The sequence below is a fragment of the Bubalus kerabau genome, chromosome 3, assembly GCF_029407905.1.
Source record: "Bubalus kerabau isolate K-KA32 ecotype Philippines breed swamp buffalo chromosome 3, PCC_UOA_SB_1v2, whole genome shotgun sequence".
In the NCBI taxonomy this organism is placed as follows: Eukaryota; Metazoa; Chordata; class Mammalia; order Artiodactyla; family Bovidae; genus Bubalus; species Bubalus kerabau.
Genome location: NC_073626.1, coordinates 87986978 through 88004882, shown reverse-complemented (window position 1 = coordinate 88004882; position 17905 = coordinate 87986978). Strand labels below are relative to the sequence as shown.

Here is a 17905-nt window from a genome sequence, read left to right as displayed (position 1 = left end):
CTCCAGTAATCATGTACCAATGTGAGAATTGGACCATAAAGAAGGCTGAGCACTGAAGAATAGCTGCTTTTACAATTGTGGTGCTGGAGAAGACAACTGAGAGCCCCTTAGACAGCAAGGAGATCCAATCAGTCCATCCTAAAGGAAATCAACCCTGAATATTCATTAGAAGGACTGATGCTGAAGCTGAAGCTCCAATACTTTGGCCACCTGATTTGAAGAGATGACTGATTGGAAAACACCCTGATTCTGGGAAGGATTGAAGGCCGAAGGAGAAGGGGGTGACAGAGGATGAGATCATTGGATGGCATCATCAACTCAATGGACACACATTTGCCCAAACTCCAGGAGATAGTGAAGGACAGGGAAGCCTGGGTGCTGCAGTTCATGGGGTTCCAAAGAGTTGGACATGACTTAGTGACTGAAAGACAATAGTAGACCCCTAGAAAGCATTTGGAGGGGAGGGTGGGGTGGGAGAGGTTAGCCTCCCAGGGACCACGGGAGTGTGTTGGCCTGTGGATCTGATGTTTAGAGTTTGGTCGTCAGTCCTCTTGGCTTCTTCCTGTAGATGCTCTTCCTTCTGTTTCCCTCCCAGGTCTTGCTGTCTCTTCTCTTTCATTTTCTATTCTGTGTTATGGTATCCCTTTCAGGAATATCTGTTTTGAACCAATCCCCAGAGGCAGAGGCTCGCCTCCCCTTTCTCTTCTCTCAAATTCCATCTCTTCTGTAAGCAGCTTTTCCTGGAGGTTGACAGGATTGACATAGGCATTTTGTCAGGACTTCTAAGGCCAGAAGCCTTCAAAATGTTTTGGCAAATACACCTGCACATACCTCCATCACTCCCCTTACTATGAATGAAGCAAAAATTCATATTCTAAGGCTAGTTAAGTAAAATGTAAGCATACTATTTTTTCTCTTCCCTGTGGCCATGTCTCCCCCCTCTACTATGCATTGTATATCTGCACATGCATCAACCAGGGTTCCTCATTGGCAGAAAATACCTTCTCAGCCATAAACAGCAACATTGTTCAAACATCAGTGAGATGATGCCCTAGGAGATAAGCTTCTTAATCTTGTAAGGGGCTTCAATGACCCATGACTCACTACTCACTTTGTACTTACAGATCTGGGTTGTGCAAACTATCAACATGATTTAATGTACAGCCCTCTGTCTCAAAAAGTTATATAACTGTGCTTTGACCTCTAATGGGAAGAATAGTTCTCCAAGCTTTCTAAGAGGCTTTTCCTGGGTTATAATCCTCAATTTTGCTCAAGTAAAATTCTCTTATTACTTTCCTAGCTCGACAGATTAATTTTTTTCATTGACATTATCTCTTGGCTTTCTATTTCTCTTATCCTGTTTTGACTGTGGCAGGTATGTATCATTAATATTTATATTTTGAGAAACTACAGAAGTGTTGGACTTGGGTGAACTCGGCAAAGTACCAAAGCTATGAACAGAGAAATACCAGCTTCATCTAGCCAAAGAATGTACCACCGAGGAGACAGCTTGGAGGAGACAAGAGCAAGGCTTTTGAAGTCAGACATGCCTGGGTCTGTCATTCAATTACTACATGCCCAAGGGTCTTTTTTGAGAAAGCTACTTCACAGAGTTGTGGAGATTTAATGAGATAATAACTGAGTAATCTCGGCCGTTCCCTGAACGTTGCACATTTATCTACATGCTGATGTATCTCTGTAGTTGGGATCTCTAGGCTGGATTCTGAGTCACTTGGATGTCCTGGCCTGGATGACTCAGAGGCCTATCAAGTGCAATTTATCCAAGAGTAAGTTAATTATTAATTATTGTTGCCACTACCCTGCTCATCCCCAGCCCTATCTACAAAGTTCTGGCCTTTCCCTCATGCCCCACTTTGGTAAGAGGTAGTGCTGCACATCGCCCACGCCAGAAACCCAGGGTCCTCCTCAGGGTCTACTCGCACCCCACACATCAACTTCATCAGCATCTCTTTTATTTGTCCGCATCCCTTTAAGCTCACTCCATCTTTTTTAGGCCTTTTTCTCTTCCAGTTCAGACCATCCTTCCAACCTTCTCTGATCTGTTCAGTCACTCAGTCGTATGACTCTTTGTAACCCCATGGACTGCAGAATGCCAGGCTTCCCTGTCCATCACCAACTCCCGGAACTTGCTCAAATTCATGTTCATCGAGTCAGTGATGCCATCCAACCATCTCATCCACTGTCGTCCCCTTCTCCTCCTGCCTTCAATCTTTCCCAGCTGGCCTCTTTTATTGTAATTTCACTCCAGTGAAGCCTCTATTACTTTCTTGTTTAAAGTTAGTGGCTTCTGATGCAGGATAAAGTCCAAATTCCTTAACGTGATCTTGTCTCTCCTTCATCTTCCTTCTAAGCTCACCTCCTTAACCTTTTACCTATATCAAGCGACTGGCATTTCTAAGCATTGCTGTCCTCTCCTTTACTTCCAGATCTTCAAACATGATGCTCCCTCTGCCTGGTATTCCATTTCCCTTGTTTTTCATCTGGCTAAATTCCAGTCACCCTCCCAGATTCCAGTACCATTCCCTCTAAGAGGCCTTGCCCACCACTTGTCCAAGTGAAGTGCTTTGCCTCTCTGCTTCCAGGGAACTTTGTGCTTACATCTTTTTAACAAAGCATTTGTCACTGAGTAATGTAATTATCGCGGAGAAGGCAATGGCACCCCACTCCAGTACTCTTGCCTGGAAAATCCCATGTACGGAGGAGCCTGGTAGGCTGCAGTTCATGGGGTTGCTAAGAGTCGGGCACGACAGAGCGACTTCACTTTCAGTTTTCACTTTCATGCATCGGAGAAGGAAATGGCAACCTACTCCAGTATTCTTGCCTGGAGAATCCCACGGACGGGGGAGCCTGGTGTGCTGCCGTCTATGGGGTCGCACAGAGTCAGACATGACTGAAGCGACTTAGCATAGCAATGTAATTATCGAATATAATAATTGTGTGTGTGAGTTCGTGCTCAGTCCTGTCCGACTCTTTGCGGCTCTATGGACTGTATTCCGCCAGGCTTCTCTGTCCATGGGATTTTCCAGCCAAGAATACTGGAATGGGAAGCCATTTCCTCCTCCAGGGGATCTTCCTGACCCAGGGATCAAACCTGTGATTCCTACGTTGCAGGAGCAATCTTTACTGCTGAGTCATCCAGGATTTATGGACCCTATTTTACAAGTTGGATGTTCCTTTAAGTTCTTTACTTGTATTAGCTCATTTAGTCTCATAAAAATCCTATGAAACAGGTACTGTTATCATCCTCACGTTGCAGATGGAGGACATGGAGGCATAGAGAAGTATTAACAAATATTTTTCTCAGTATCACACAGCCAGCATTTGAACCCAAGAGGTCTAACTACAGACTCCATATGATTATCCAATCTACATTTAAAAAAATATTTTTAAAGATTTTTTATGTAGATCATTTTTAAAATTTTTATTGAATTTGTTACAATATTCCTTCTATTTTATATTTTTGTGCCTTTTTTTTTTTTTTCCTGCCAAAGACATGTGGGATCTTAGTTTTCCGACCAGGGATTGAACCTGTACCACCCTGCATTGGATAGCGAAGTCAACCACTGGATGGCCAGGGAAGTCCCAACCATCCATTTTTGTATCCAATAATCTCCAAGGATTTTGTCTATGTTGTTCACTGATGTACTCCCAGGGCTTAGAATAAAGTCTGGCATGTAATCAGTTCAGTTAAATAACTCAGTCATATCTGACTCTCTGCTACCCCATGGACTGCAGCACACCAGGCTTCCTTGTCCATCACCAACTCCCGGAGCTTACTCAAACTCATGTCCATCAAGTTGGTGATGCCATCCAACCATCTCATCCTCTGTCACCCCCTTCTCCTCCCACCTTCAATCCTTCCCATCATTAGGGTCTTTTCCAATGCGTCAGTTCTTCACATCAGGTGGCCAAAGTATTGGAGTTTCAGTTTCAGCATCAATCCTTCCAATGAATATTCAGGACTGATTTCCTTTAGGATGGACTGGTTGGATCTCCTTGCAGTCCAAGGGACTCTCAAGAGTCTTCTCCAACACCACAGTTCAAAAGCATCAATTCTTCGGCACTCAGCTTTCCTCATAGTCCAACTCTCACATCCATACATACTACTGGAAAAACCATAGCTTTGACTAGGTGGATCTTTGTTGACAAAATAATGTCTCTACTTTTTAATATGCTGTCTAGGTTGGTCATAGCTTTTCTTCCAAGGAGCAAGCTTCTTTTAATTTCATGGCAGCAGTCACCATCTACAGTGATTTTGGAGCCCCCCAAAATAAAGTTTCCACTGTTTCCCCATCTATTTGCCATGAAATGATGTGACTGGATGCCATGATATTAGTCTTCTGAATGTTGAGTTTTAAGCCAACTTTTTCCCTCTCCTCTTTCACCTTCGTGAAGAAGCTCTTTAATTCTTCTTGGCTTTCTGCCATAGGGGTGGTGTCATCTGCATATATGAGGTTATTGATATTTCTCCCAGCATTCTGGATTCCAGCTTGTGTTTTATCCAGCCCAGCATTTCACATTATGTATTCTGCATATAGGTTAAATAAACAGGGTGACAATATACAGCCTTGATGTACTCCTTTCCCGATTCAGAACGAGTCTGCTGTTCCATGTCCAGTTCTAACTGTTGCTTCTTGACCTGCACGCAGATTTCTCAGGAGACAGGTCAGGTGGTCTTGTATTCCTATCTTTTGAAGAATTTTCCACAGTTTGTTGTGACCCACACAGTCAAAGACTTTGGTGTAGTCAATAAAGCAGAAGTAGATATTTTCCTGGAACTCTCTTGTTTCTTTGATGATCCAGCAGATGTTGGCAATTTGATCTCTGGTTCCTCTGCCTTTTCTAAATCCAGCTTGAGCATCTGGTAGTTCACAGTTCACAAACTGTTGAGGCCTGGCTTGGAGAATTTAGAGCATTACTTTACTAGCGTATGAGATGAGAACAGTTGTGTTGTAGTTTGAACATTCTTTGGCATTGCCTTTCTTTGGGATTGAAATGAAAACTGACCTTTTTCAGTGCTGTGGCCACTGCTGAGTTTTCCAAATTTGCTGGCATATAGAGTGCAGCACTTACACAGCATCATCTTTCAGGATTTGAAATAGCTCAACTGGAGTTCCATCACCTCCACTAGCTTTGTTTGTAGTGATGCTTCCTAAGGCCCACTTGACTTCACATTCCAGGATGTCTGGCTCAAGGTGAGTGATCACACCATCATGATTATCTGGGTCATGAAGATCTTTTTTGTACAATTCTTCCATGTATTCTTGCCACCTCTTCTTAATATCTTCTTCTTCTGTTAAGTCCATACCATTTCTGTCCTTTATTGAGCCCATCTTAGCATAAATGTTCCCTTGATATCTCTAATTTTCTTGAAGAGATCTCTAGTCTTTCCCATTCTATTGTTTTCCTCTATTTCTTTGCACTGATCACTGAGGAAGGCTTTCTTGTATCTCCTTGCTATTCTTTGGAACTCTGCATTCAGATGGATATATCTTTCCTTTTCTCCTTCCTCTTTCACTTCTCTTCTTTTCTCAGCTATTTGTGAGGCCTCCTCAGACAACCATTTTGCCTTTTTGCATTTCTTTTTCTTGGGGATGGTCTTGATCACTGCCTCCTGTACAATGTCATGAACCTCTGTTCATAGTTCTTCAGGCACTCTATCAGATCTAATCCCTTGAATCTATTTGTCACTTCACTGTATAATCATAAGGGATTTGATTTAGGTCATACCTGAATGGTCTAGTGCTTTTCCCTACTTTCTTCAATTTAAGTCTGAATGTGGCAATAAGGAGTTCATGGTCTGAGCCACAGTCAGCTCCCAGTCTTGTTTTTACTGACTGTATAGAGCTTCTCCATCTTTGGCTGCAAAGAATATAATCAATCTGATTTCAGTGTTGACCATCTGGTGATGTCCATGTGTAGAGTCTTCTCTTGTTGGAATAGGGTGTTTGCTATGACCAGTGCATTCTCTTGGCAAAATTCTGTTAGCTTTGCCCTGATTCATTTTGTACTCCAAGTCCAAACTTGCCTGCTACTCCAGGTGTTTCTTGATTTCCTACTTTTGCATTCCAGTCCCCTGTAATGAAAAGGACATCTTTTTTGGGTGTTAGTTTTAGAAGGTCTTGTAGGTATTCTTAGAACCATTCAACTTCAGCTTCTTCATCATTACTGGTTGGGGCATAAACTTGGATTACTGTGATATTGAATGGTTTGCCTTGGAAATGAATAGAGATCATTCTGTCATTTCTGAGATTGCATCCAAGGACTGCATTTCAGACTCTTCTGTTGACTATGGGGGCTACTCCATTTCTTCTAAGGGATTCTTGCCCACAGTAGTCGATATAATGGTCATCTGAGTTAAATTCACCCATTCCAGTCCATTTTAGTTTGCTGATTCCTAAAATGTCAATGTTCACACTTGCCATCTTTTGTTTGACCACTTTCAATTTGCTTTGATTCACGGACCTAACATTTCCAGTTCCTATACAATAGTGTTCTTTACAGCATCAGACTTTACTTCCATCACCAGTCACATCCACACCTGGGTGTTGTTTTTGCTTTGGCTCCTTCTCTTCATTCTTTCTGAAGTTATTTCTCCATTAATCTCCAGTAGCATATTGAGCACCTACCAACCTGGGGAGTTCATCTTTCAGTGTCCTATCTTTTTGCCTTTTCATACTATTCATGGGGTTCTCAAGGCAAGAATAATGAAGTGTTTTGCCATTCCCTTCTCCTGTGGACCACATTCTGTCAGAACTCTCCTCCATGACCCATCTGTCTTGGGTGGCTCTATATGGTATGGCTCATAGTTTCATTGAGTTAGACAAGGCTGTGGTTCATGTGATCAGATTGGTTAGTTTTCTGTGACTGTGGTTTTCATTCTGTCTTCCCTCTAATGGATAAGGATAAGAGGCTTAAGGAAGCTTCCTGATGGCAGAAACTGACTGAGGGGGAAACTGGGTCTTTTTGTGTTGGGCGGGGCCGTGCTCATAAATCTTTAATCCAATTTTCTGTTGATGGGTGGGGCTGTATTCCCTCCCTGTTGTCTGACCTGAGGCCAAACTATGGTGGAGGTAATGAAGATAATAGCGACCTCCTTCAAAAAGTCCCTGGCACACTGCCTCACTCAGTGCCCTGGACCCTGCAGCAGGCCACCACCAATCGACTCCTCTGCAAGAGACTCCTGGACACTCATGGGCAAATCTGGGTCAGTCTCTTGAGGGGTCACTGCTCCTTTCTCCTGTGTCCTGGTGTGCACAAGGTTTTGTTTGTGCCAAGAGTCTGTTTCCCTGGTCCTGTGTAAGTTCTGGTGGCTTTATGGTGGGGTAATGGCGACCTCCTCCAAGAGGGCTTATGTCATATGCAGGTCAGCTGCACCCAGAGCCCCTGCCCCTGTGGCATGCCACTGCTGATCTGTAGCTCCACAGGAGACACCCAAACACTCAAAAACAGGTCTGGCCTAGTCTTTCTGGAGAACGAAATGGCAACCCACTCCAGTACTCTTGCCTGGAAAATTCCATGGACTGAGAGGCTCCTCAGAGCCTGGTAGGCTACAGTCCATGGGGTCGCAAAGAGTTGGACACAACTGAGCGACATGACATCTCCTTGTGCGCACAGTGCTTTGTTTGAGCTCTCTGAGCATCTCTGGTGGTATGGGGTTTGATTCTAAACTCAATTTATCCCCTCCTACTGTCTTCTTGGGGCTTCTCCTTTGCCCTTGGACATGTTGTATCTTTTTTTGGTGGGATCCAACATTCTCCTGTTGATGGTTTTTCAGCAGTGAGTTGTAATTTTGGAGTTCTCACAGAAGAAGATGATCGAATGTCCTCCTACTCCACCATTTTCCAGTAAGGATTGGCATGTAATAGCTGTTCACATAGTGTTTACAGATTCATTGAATGAGTAAATGCTAATACATTTGTGTCTCTTCCTACTAAGGGCCAGGGAGAAGGTTTTATTCCATGTATTCCCAATAAGTAGCCTGGTACGTGGCATGTAAAATCAATAAACTTGTCTCTCTCTATAGCTTCACTGTCTCTCTGAGTTCCAAGATTCCACTTCTCCTCTGTGCTCTTTTTGAGACCTTGCATCCACGCTGCCACACCATAGCCCACTTTGCTGCATGTGAATTTTCAGCCTGTAGGAAAAAATCTGGCCAGCTGCTGCTCGACAGCTGGAAAAACAGAGCCACTCTGGAGGCAAACAGTTTTGTATCTCAGGGCAGCAGGGAGGAGAACCTCCTGCCTCATGTGGGCATGTGGGTGGAGAGCTGAGTCACTGAGTTCTTCGAATTCCTTGGAAAAAGATAACTCAAAGGAATATTACACAACACAGAGAAATAGGAGAGAATGAGCAGAGATAAAAAAAAAAAAAAAGACCTAAATGTTGAAAAATATGATTTCCAAGGCTAAAAAATAGTTGCAGTAAAATTTGGAGAAAAGTAAGCTAGGGTCTGTATTCCAGTGCCCTGAGCAACCTCCAAACTCCAGTTTGAAGGCTTTTGAGCAGATGTTCCCAGAAGTCACAGAGAAGAGTGTGCAATAGGGCTAGACTGACCTCTGTAAGGCTGAGATATGGGGAAAGGGACAACTAGAGTAATGACAGGTGAAACTTCTGCAAAACATTATAAAAGAATATCCTGGGATATCCTGAGTGCTCTGGGATCCCACTCAGCTGGAAGGTAGGTGACAAGTATTGATAGTGTTTCCTGGGTTGTTGTTGTTGTTTAGTCGCTAAGTCTTGTCCAGCTCTTTGCAACTCCATGGACTGTAGCCTGCCAGGCTCCTCTGTCCATGGGATTTCCCAGGGAAGAATACTGGAGTGGGTTGCCATTTCCTTCTCTAGGGGATTTTCCCAACCCAGGGATCAAACTCATGTCTCCTGCATGGCAGATAGATTCTTTACCACTGAGCCATCAGGGAAACCCTTATTTCCTGGGTAGTAGGTATATTTTACATTTTTTCCTCTAAATACCAATTGATTTTTTAAAATGTGTTGCAGATTTTTTCTAGAAACTTTTAAAACTGGATGGAATGAGGGTGGTGAACTGGTCAGACTTTCATAGTCATGCCACCAAAAAAATCCAAGACAATTTTCATGTCTTAATCTCTGGCTCATTTGGTAGTTATTACATGGGAGATATGTTGATACAGTGAGAGAAAGGGCAAGGACTTACTCAGGCTATACCTCTTTGTCTTTTTTGAGCAGCACTTTGGTGCCTTAGATGGTAAAAAAAAATCTGCCTGCAATACAGGAGACCCAGATTCAATCCCTGGGTCAGGAAGATCCCCTGGAGAAGGGAAAAGCTACCTACACCAGTATTCTTGCCTGGAGAATATCATGGACAGAGGAGTCTGGCAGGCTACAGTCAATAGGGTGGCAAAGAGTCAGACATGACTGAGTGACTAACACACCTGCAGGCTGTATTGTAAGCCTGATGTAAGAAAATACAGAAGATATGAAAGCGCAAGTGGTAGGCTCCAATGAGAGTGAGTTTATCATTAGTACTTTTTGCTAGCATTATTTTCTTAATTTTCCATCTAAGACTTTGGAGGTATTGCCTCATGGGGAAAACTGACTAAGGTAGATCCCAAAGTCAGTGGAACTTACAATTAGTATGAAGACACTGCATGGGTTTCCCAGATGGGCTCACTGGCTAAAAAGGGATTGTGAGAAGTGTTTTATCCAAGTTTGTTCCACAGCCGGTGTTTGAGCTCTTGAGAAAGGGGGTGGTATAAGTGTAACTGAAATATTTAATGTCCCAAGAGAGGAGGGGAATTGTAAGAGAAGATGTATTCTCTAATTCTTTTGTGTATAGTTCATCTTTTCTGCCCGAGAAGAATATACACCCTTTATAAGCAGAGACTATGTCTTCACATTTGTTTTTATAACCTTTCTTTTTCTTTCTCTTAGTTTTCAGGAACTAAGAAGGCACATATGGATAAAACAGACCCAGAAATTCAAGTTACTTGTGTTGCTAAACATGTGTAGAGCTTCGTATAAATACAATTCATAAAATTATATTTGGCAAGATTTGATACAATTGTCAAGAGTTTCTATCCAATGACTTTGTGCAGCACCTGGTATATCACACATAGTGGCAAAATACAGCAACCCTTGGCCCTGCAGAGACCTCCACTCTATACATGGAATCTCCTTCCTGGATCTCCGACACTCAGAGGCATAGGATGCCTCTTGCTCTAGCCGTGATGACCTGCTGTCCTCTCCAGATCCAGTTTTTTTTAACAGAGGAGTGGCCTAGGCATTCTCATTTTTGAAGGGAGTGAAATAAAGCAGCCTGGAGTAACTAGGTTCTCTGATTAAAGTTCATGTTTTCCCAAGATGAGCCTCTGTTTTTCCCTACACTTCTCTATGAAGTCATTGCTGGTAGAAAATTTTCAGTAGCTTTCTCTTCTCTATTGTTTTGAAAGGCGTAATTGCTAAGAGATCATTTATGTTTAGCAACTACCCTTTGAAGTTTCAGCCAAACACAGAATTTACTGTAAAACAAGTCAGTCTTCATTATTTTAGTCTAAATCATAAAGTTAACTCAAACATATACAAAATCAGATTTCTGGACCTCTCATCCACTGAGTTTTTTTTATGAGTAGTTGATTTTTATGTATGGGTGAGATGGTGTGATCACTCACCTAGAGCCAGACATCCTGGAATGTGAAGTCAAGTGGGCCTTAGAAAGCATCACTATGAACAAAGCTAGTGGAGGTGATGGAATTCCAGTTGAGCTATTTCAAGTTCTAAAAGATGATGCTGTGAAAGTGCTGCACTCAATATGCCAGCATATTTGGAAAACTCAGCAGTGGCCACAGGACTGGAAAACGTCAGTTTTCGTTCCAATCCCAAAAAAAGGCAATGCCAAAGAATGCTCAAACTACCACACAATTGCACTCATTCACACGCTAGTAAAGTAATGCTCAAAATTCTCCAAGCCAGGCTTCAGCAGTATGCGAACCGTGAACTTCCAGATGTTCAAGCTGGTTTTAGAAAAGGCAGAGGAACCAGAGATCAAATTGCCAACATCTGCTGGATCATGGAAAAAGCAAGAGAGTTCCAGAAAAACATCTATTTCTGCTTTATTGACCATGCCAAAGCCTTTGACTGTGTGGATCACAATAAACTGTGGAAAATTCTTCAAGAGATGGGAATACCAGACCACCTGACCTGTCTCTTGAGAAATCTGTATGCAGGTCAGGAAGCAACAGTCAGAACTGGACATGGAACAAGAGACTGGTTCCAAATAGGAAAAGGAGTACATCAAGGCTGTATATTGTCACCCTGCTTATTTAACTTCTATATTTTTAGGTATTGGTTAATGAGCTATATGCTATATGAACAGTACTTCCTTTAAGCATTCATTTAATGATTGGGTAAAGGACTTCTCTGGTGACTCAGTGATAAAGAATCTGCCTGCAATGCAGAAGACATGAATTCAATTCCTGGGCTTGGAAAATCCCCTGGAGAAAGCAATGGCAACCCACTCCAGTGTTCTTGCCTGGGAAATCTCATGGATAGGGGAGCCTGGAGGCTACAGTGCATAGGGTTGCAAAAGAGTCAGACAGTACTTAGCAACTGAACAACAACAAAACCATTGCTAATTCCTCCTGATAATGAAATGGATGAGAAAATCTGTATGGGAAGATTTAATTTGAACCATATGATATTGACCTTGACCATTTTTGATCTATGTAATTATGGTTTCACATAGTATAACTTAATATGTCCAGAATTTATTCATAAAACAATTCATTCTATACTATACTCATGTAAAACTGATGTTCTGATAGTAGCACAGTACACTTCAAAAAATTTTTTAAATTTCCAAAATTCAAAAGTTGTTTTAAGTACAGTTGCAAAATAGGAACATGATACCATAATTCCATAAGATAATAAACCAGTAGCTGATGAAAGAAGATCCAATTATGTTATTTTATACCCAGTAATTAAATATGAGCCTTATAATTATAAAAAATATATTGGTTTACTATTAGCTAGCCCTTAAGTCAATAACATTTTGTGAAGCAACTAGTTATTGTATTCTTTGAGTCAGAGGTGAAGGGTGTTGAGGAGGTTTGGGAAATCTCCCTTTATCTCACTAAAGACTATGTAGTTAAAAAAAAAAGCTTCATTTAAAAAAAACTACTTTGTACTGAATACAGTGTGCTAATATACAGTGTTAATCAAATAGAAAAATTAATAATAATTTTAATAAACTATAATAATGGGAATTTCAAGAAATAGATGAATCATTTTGGGTTTGAAAGTTTGACTAATGTTCAAAAGTCAACTCCCTCGCTTATATTTTAGTCCCTGTACAGTGAGAATTCACAACTCTAAATTATGCAAAAGAGATAATGCTCTTCTTCAGAGTGTGCGCATCCAATAGACAGTCTTAATGAAGGAGATAATGAGTATCTGATGGTATCGTGCAGCATAAACATAAGGAGAAACTAAAAAGCTCACTAATTGTGGAGTAAATCTTTTTATATGGAAAACAAGAAAATGTTCCACAATTATAGAATGACTGCACCTTGACTAGAGAGGAAAGAATTGCTCCTTTCCTATAGGAAGTTAGGTTAAGACCTCTAGCCCCTTCAAAGATAAACACCTTAAAATACTTGAGTCCTTCTTTATTAGAGATATTCCCTCTGGATGCTGCAGTTTAAGATTTTTAAAGGAGGAGTTATACTTTAGAGCTTATGAGAAGTCTCCACTTTCATCCATTGGGAGTTTTCATTAATACTAGTTTCCTGTGGAGTTCTCTGTGATAGGATTTCACCTGCATTAATTGTTTTAGTTTTCTTGGGCTTCCCTTGTGGCTCAGCTAATAAAGAATCCGCCTGCAATGTGGGAGACAAAGAGTCGGACACGACTAAGCGGCATTCACTTTCACTTTCCTCTCAATTGTCCTGAGAAATTTAACAAAACTTCATGGACAGCCCACAGGATGCTCTCCCTCCCTCATCAATGCTCCCCCCGCATTGCAAGCGAATTCTTTGCCAGCAGAACCACCAGGGAAACCCAGCTCAGGGAGGTTATATTCAAATGCAATATTGATCCTTTCATTTCCAATCCTTTGAACATGTCTATACACTTCTCTGTAACCTCGCTTCCCTTCCCCTTCTTTCCTGCCACCTTCTCTGCTGCTGCTGCTACTGCTGCTAAGTCGTTTCAGTCGTGTCCAACTCTGTGCAACCCCATAGACGGCAGCCCACCAGGCACCCCCGTCTCTGGGATTCTCCAGGCAAGAACACTGGAGTGGGTTGCCATTTCCTTCTCCAATGCATGAAAGTGAAAAGTGAAAGTGAAGTCACTCAGTCGTGTCTGACTCTTCGCGACCCCATGGACTACAGCCTACTAGGCTTCTCCGCCCATGGGATTTTCCAGGCAAGAGTACTGGAGTAGGGTGCCATTCCCAACCTCTGGTTGTTCAGTACTGTTTTCTGGGAGCTCTCTCCCCAGCAGCATCCCCTATGTCCTGCATTACCAGAAGTCAGATTAAGACCACTAGCCCCTTCAAAGATTAAATACCTTACAATGCTTGATAACCTGGGTTAGTCCTCCTTGTTTGTTTAGTTCCGTTCAGTCATTCAGTTGTGTCCAACTCTTTGTAACCCCATGGACTGCAGCACGCCAGGCCTCCCTGTCCGTCACCAACTCCTGGAGTTTACTCAAACTCATGTCCATTGAGGAGAAGGCAATGGCAATCCACTCCAGTACTCTTGCCTGGAAAATCCCATGGACAGAGGAGCCTGGAAGGCTCCAGTCCATGGGGTCGAGAAGAGTCGGACATTCACATTCACTGAGCGACTTCACTTTCACTTTTCACTTTCATGCATTGGAGAAGGAAATGGCAACCCACTCCAGTGTTCTTGCCTGGAGAATCCCAGGGACGGCGGAGCCTGGTGGGCTGCCGTCTATGGGGTCGCACAGAGTCGGACATGACTGAAGCGACTTAGCAGCAGCAGCAGCAGCACGTCCATTGAGTCGGTGATGCCATCCAACCATCTCATTCTCTGTCGTCCCCTTCTCTCACCTTCAATCTTTCCCAGCATCAGGGTCTTTTCAAATGAGTCAGCTCTTCGCATCAAGTGGCCGAAGTATTGGAGTTTCAGCTTCAGTTTGAAATTCCTCATCTGTTGTCCGTGTTTAAATGCTGCTTTCTCTAAGTTGCCTTCCCAGATCCGCCAAATGTGAATCCCCCTTGCATATCTGTTCCCCTCTCCCTGAAGCAGTGACCTCTCTATATTACCACTGCCTTTCTGCTTTTCTGAACTTTTCATAGTCTGCGAGCTCCTTAAGGACAGGACCCCTTGTCTGTCTTGTTCACCATTGTATTCCCAGGGCCTAGGACAGTACCTGGCTCAGAGTAGACACTGACTGTATACTTATGGAATAAATGGATGAAACAGACAGATGGACAGTCAGATTCACAATGGTGCTTTGGGTAGAGCTCCTGTCTTTGAGGAGCTTGTAGTATGTAGTATTTCCTGTACATTGAAAGAGGATGTGGAATGACAAAACACACACACACACACACACACTTTTTAAAGAGATCTGGATTTATATCCCAGCATTATGATTTACCAGTCCTGTGAATTTGGGCAGTTTATCCAACCTTCTTGAGATTTAACATATGAATCAGTATAGCAATAAATGACAACTACTTCATTGGGTTCTTATAGGTAACAACATAGGAGACATTAAACAAGTACCATAATAGACACAGGATAATGTTGGCTTCCTTTTTCTCCCAACATATAGCACAGCTTCCATTTAACATAAATCTCTACTCAACTTTCCAGTGGACTCAAGATGATCTTCCCTCATGGGTATGATGACAAGTCCACATGATTAAAAAAAAATTATATTGGTTAAAGGTAAGAGAGCTTTGGAGAAGGCAATGGCACCCCACTCTAGTACTCTTGCCTGGAAAATCCCACGGACAGAGGAGCCTCGTAGGCTGAAGTCCATGGGGTCATTAAGAGTCAGACACGACTGAGCGACTTCACTTTCACTTTTCACTTTCATGCATTGGAGAAGGAAATGGCAACCCACTCCAGTGTTCTTGCCTGGAGAATCCCAGGGACAGTGGAGCCTGGTGGGCTGCCATCTGTGGGGTCGCACAGAGTCGGACACAACTGAAGTGACTTAGTAGTAGTAGTAGGAGAGCTTTATATTTATTAAAAACATTCATAAGTATAACACATTAAGAGGATATGTCTATATAAAGAGTTTACAAATGTTTAAAACACTATGTGTCAAACATCCTATCCTAATGTACAGGATAAGTAAATTTAATATTAGATTTTGATGGGTAGAGCTCAGTTTTATGGTGTGGGGGCTAAAATTTTAACCAGCTATGCAATTTTATAGTGCATTATTTTAAATATTGTTTGTAACAGAATAAACTCCAAAAACACAATTTTAAATGTAAGTTAAAAAATGCAATAGCATTATGTTTTTATACTTGTAATGATGACATAAATTTCAGATAAAAAATTTTTTGTAAATAATAATAGTAATTATTCATTTTACTTGACTGTGTAATGATTTAAGAGATATGCAGAGAAAAGATTTTTAATTCCTTCATTGTTATTACTTTTTCAGTGAAAATGTATAATACTCGAAACTAGTTCACAACAGAAAGTAACGAGATAGCCTTATTTCCACAAAATTTACAACCCAAGGGCTAGTTTTGTATGTTTTCTTCTTCGGTTGGATTGTAGCTGATCATGGCCAAGTGTTTTGATGCTGTTGGTTTGGCTCTTAAATGAAACTGGATCTTGACAACAAAGTTCAAGAATTATTGTCGGCTTCTCTGCATAACTTAGAAGCATTTCCAAAGGCATATGTACTATTGCCCTGGCAGACATATATACACGAGTACAGTATAACACCTCCAGCCTCCATGCTTGGCAAGTTAATGTGGATGTTCATTTTTATAGCCGCTAACTTATTAGCTGTGGATTACATTGTCACTCTGTGTGTTACATTTCCAAGCATAAGAAGTGTGAGTGAGTTCTAAGACATGTGAAATGAAGGATCAACTTGCAAAAGCTGGTCTTGAAGGCATCAGAGAGTAGGGATAAAGATTTCATCATGCCGTTCATAGAGCTTGCCAATTCCTTGATTGACAGCTCTCTGTATGGCAAGTCTTGAGGGATTGGGTATTTAAATCTTAATTACAAAAAAGTGTTATAGAATACTAAAAATCATTCAAGGAAACTGGAAAGCTTATAATGTAGCATCCCTCTATTAATCTCTTATACAGAATAAATTTGATTGACAAGATCCATACAAATAGTGTAAAGGAATTTAGGAAATCAGTAAAAAACTGAAGGGAAAATTTTAAACTATGTGCCATAAATGTGTCCTAGTTTATAAATTAAAATTGTCCCACAAATATATACACAAAAATAAAACAGATTAAAATGAGATTTATTATAAGATATCACCCTAACTGGCTTAAAGAACTAAAATCTCACTAACAAAATTCAAACAAACAAAAATACAATACAAAAAGCTGCTTTACTCAGGGAAAAAAAATCACAAAACTTATTTTAGGAAAAAAAAATGGATTTCAAAAAATAGAAATAAACTAATAACTAGAGAAAAAATTTAAATAACAATTGGGGAATATTCAAGAATATAAGTAATGTTCTTGGTATTTTCATCCATGTCATTTTCTTATTAATTCATCAATTCAATAAATACTTATTAATAGATTGTTGTTGTTTAATCACTAGGTTGTGTCCATCTCTTTGCGACCCCATGTACTTGTAGCCTGCTAGGCTCCTCTATCCATGGGATTTCCCAGGCAAGAATAATGGAGTGGGTTTCTATTTCCTTCTCCAAGGGATCAAACTCAGGTTTCCTGTTTTGCAGGCAGACTCTTTACTGTTTGAGCTACTAGGGAAGTCCTAGTAGCTTTTGCCAAGCAAAGCTTGGAGATATTAATGGCAGGGTGAGTCCAAAATGAAAGCAATCATGAAAAAGTTCATAGCATAGAATGTCGTTCAAGAATAAATTAAAAAACCTGGATATCTTCTGTTCCCTTGCCCCCATATTCAATCTCCACCTTGCACTTTCCCTGGGGAGGCTGATCTGAGTGGGCTATATCAATGGGTTCTTTTGCCCTTTGGCTTCTGGTTAGGCTCAACCAATGGGGACCTGGGCAGCAGATTGGAGGAAGGGATAGCTGAGGTGAGGTATCGAACCCCCCTTCTCCTTCCACATGGGGCTGCTTGCATCTGTCAGCCAGTCATAGCTGCTTTCAGGAAACGTCCTCGAATTATTCTTTCGACTGTGCTGTCTGTTTCCTGTCAGACCCTACTGACACACTGTGGGAACACAGAGGAGAGAACTCTTTGGGGAATCCAGAAAGACTTTCACAGAAGTGGCACTGAGGATGGGTCTTTTAGGGAGGGGGGAGTTCCTAAAGAGATGGGGGAGAACTTCAAGGTGGCTAGAACATAAAGCAAATGGATAAAGGGAAGACAGAAATCAGGATACTTCTGGAGTGGATACTTGTGTTTCCTATAGAGGTATTTGGACTCAATCCAAAGGCAACAGGTTAATGGTGGGTTATTAAGCAGAAGACTGCTGCTGCTAAGTCGCTTCAGTCGTGTCTGACTCTGTGCAACCCCATAGACGGCAGCCCACCAGGCTCCCCCGCCCCTGGGATTCTCCAGGCAAGAACACTGGAGTGGGTTGCCATTTCCTTCTCCAATGCATGAAAGTGAAAAGTGAAAGTGAAGTCGCTGAGTCTTGTCCGACTCTTAGCAACCCCATGGACTGCAGCCTACCAGGCTCCTCTGTCCATGGGATTTTCCAGGCAAGAGTGCTGGAGTGGGGTGCCATTGCCTTC

At 41.7% G+C, this 17905-nt stretch overlaps 1 long non-coding RNA gene across 1 annotated transcript in view; it reads left to right on the top strand.

Annotated features, from left to right (window-relative positions):
* Positions 1 to 1704: 1704 nt before the first annotated feature.
* LOC129647711 (uncharacterized) overlaps positions 1705 to 17905 on the top strand; it is a 31010-nt gene continuing 14809 nt past the window's right edge. The window contains exon 1 of the long non-coding RNA XR_008712453.1: positions 1705 to 1787. This is a non-coding gene — a long non-coding RNA (uncharacterized LOC129647711). The remainder of the gene's footprint in view (positions 1788 to 17905) is intronic.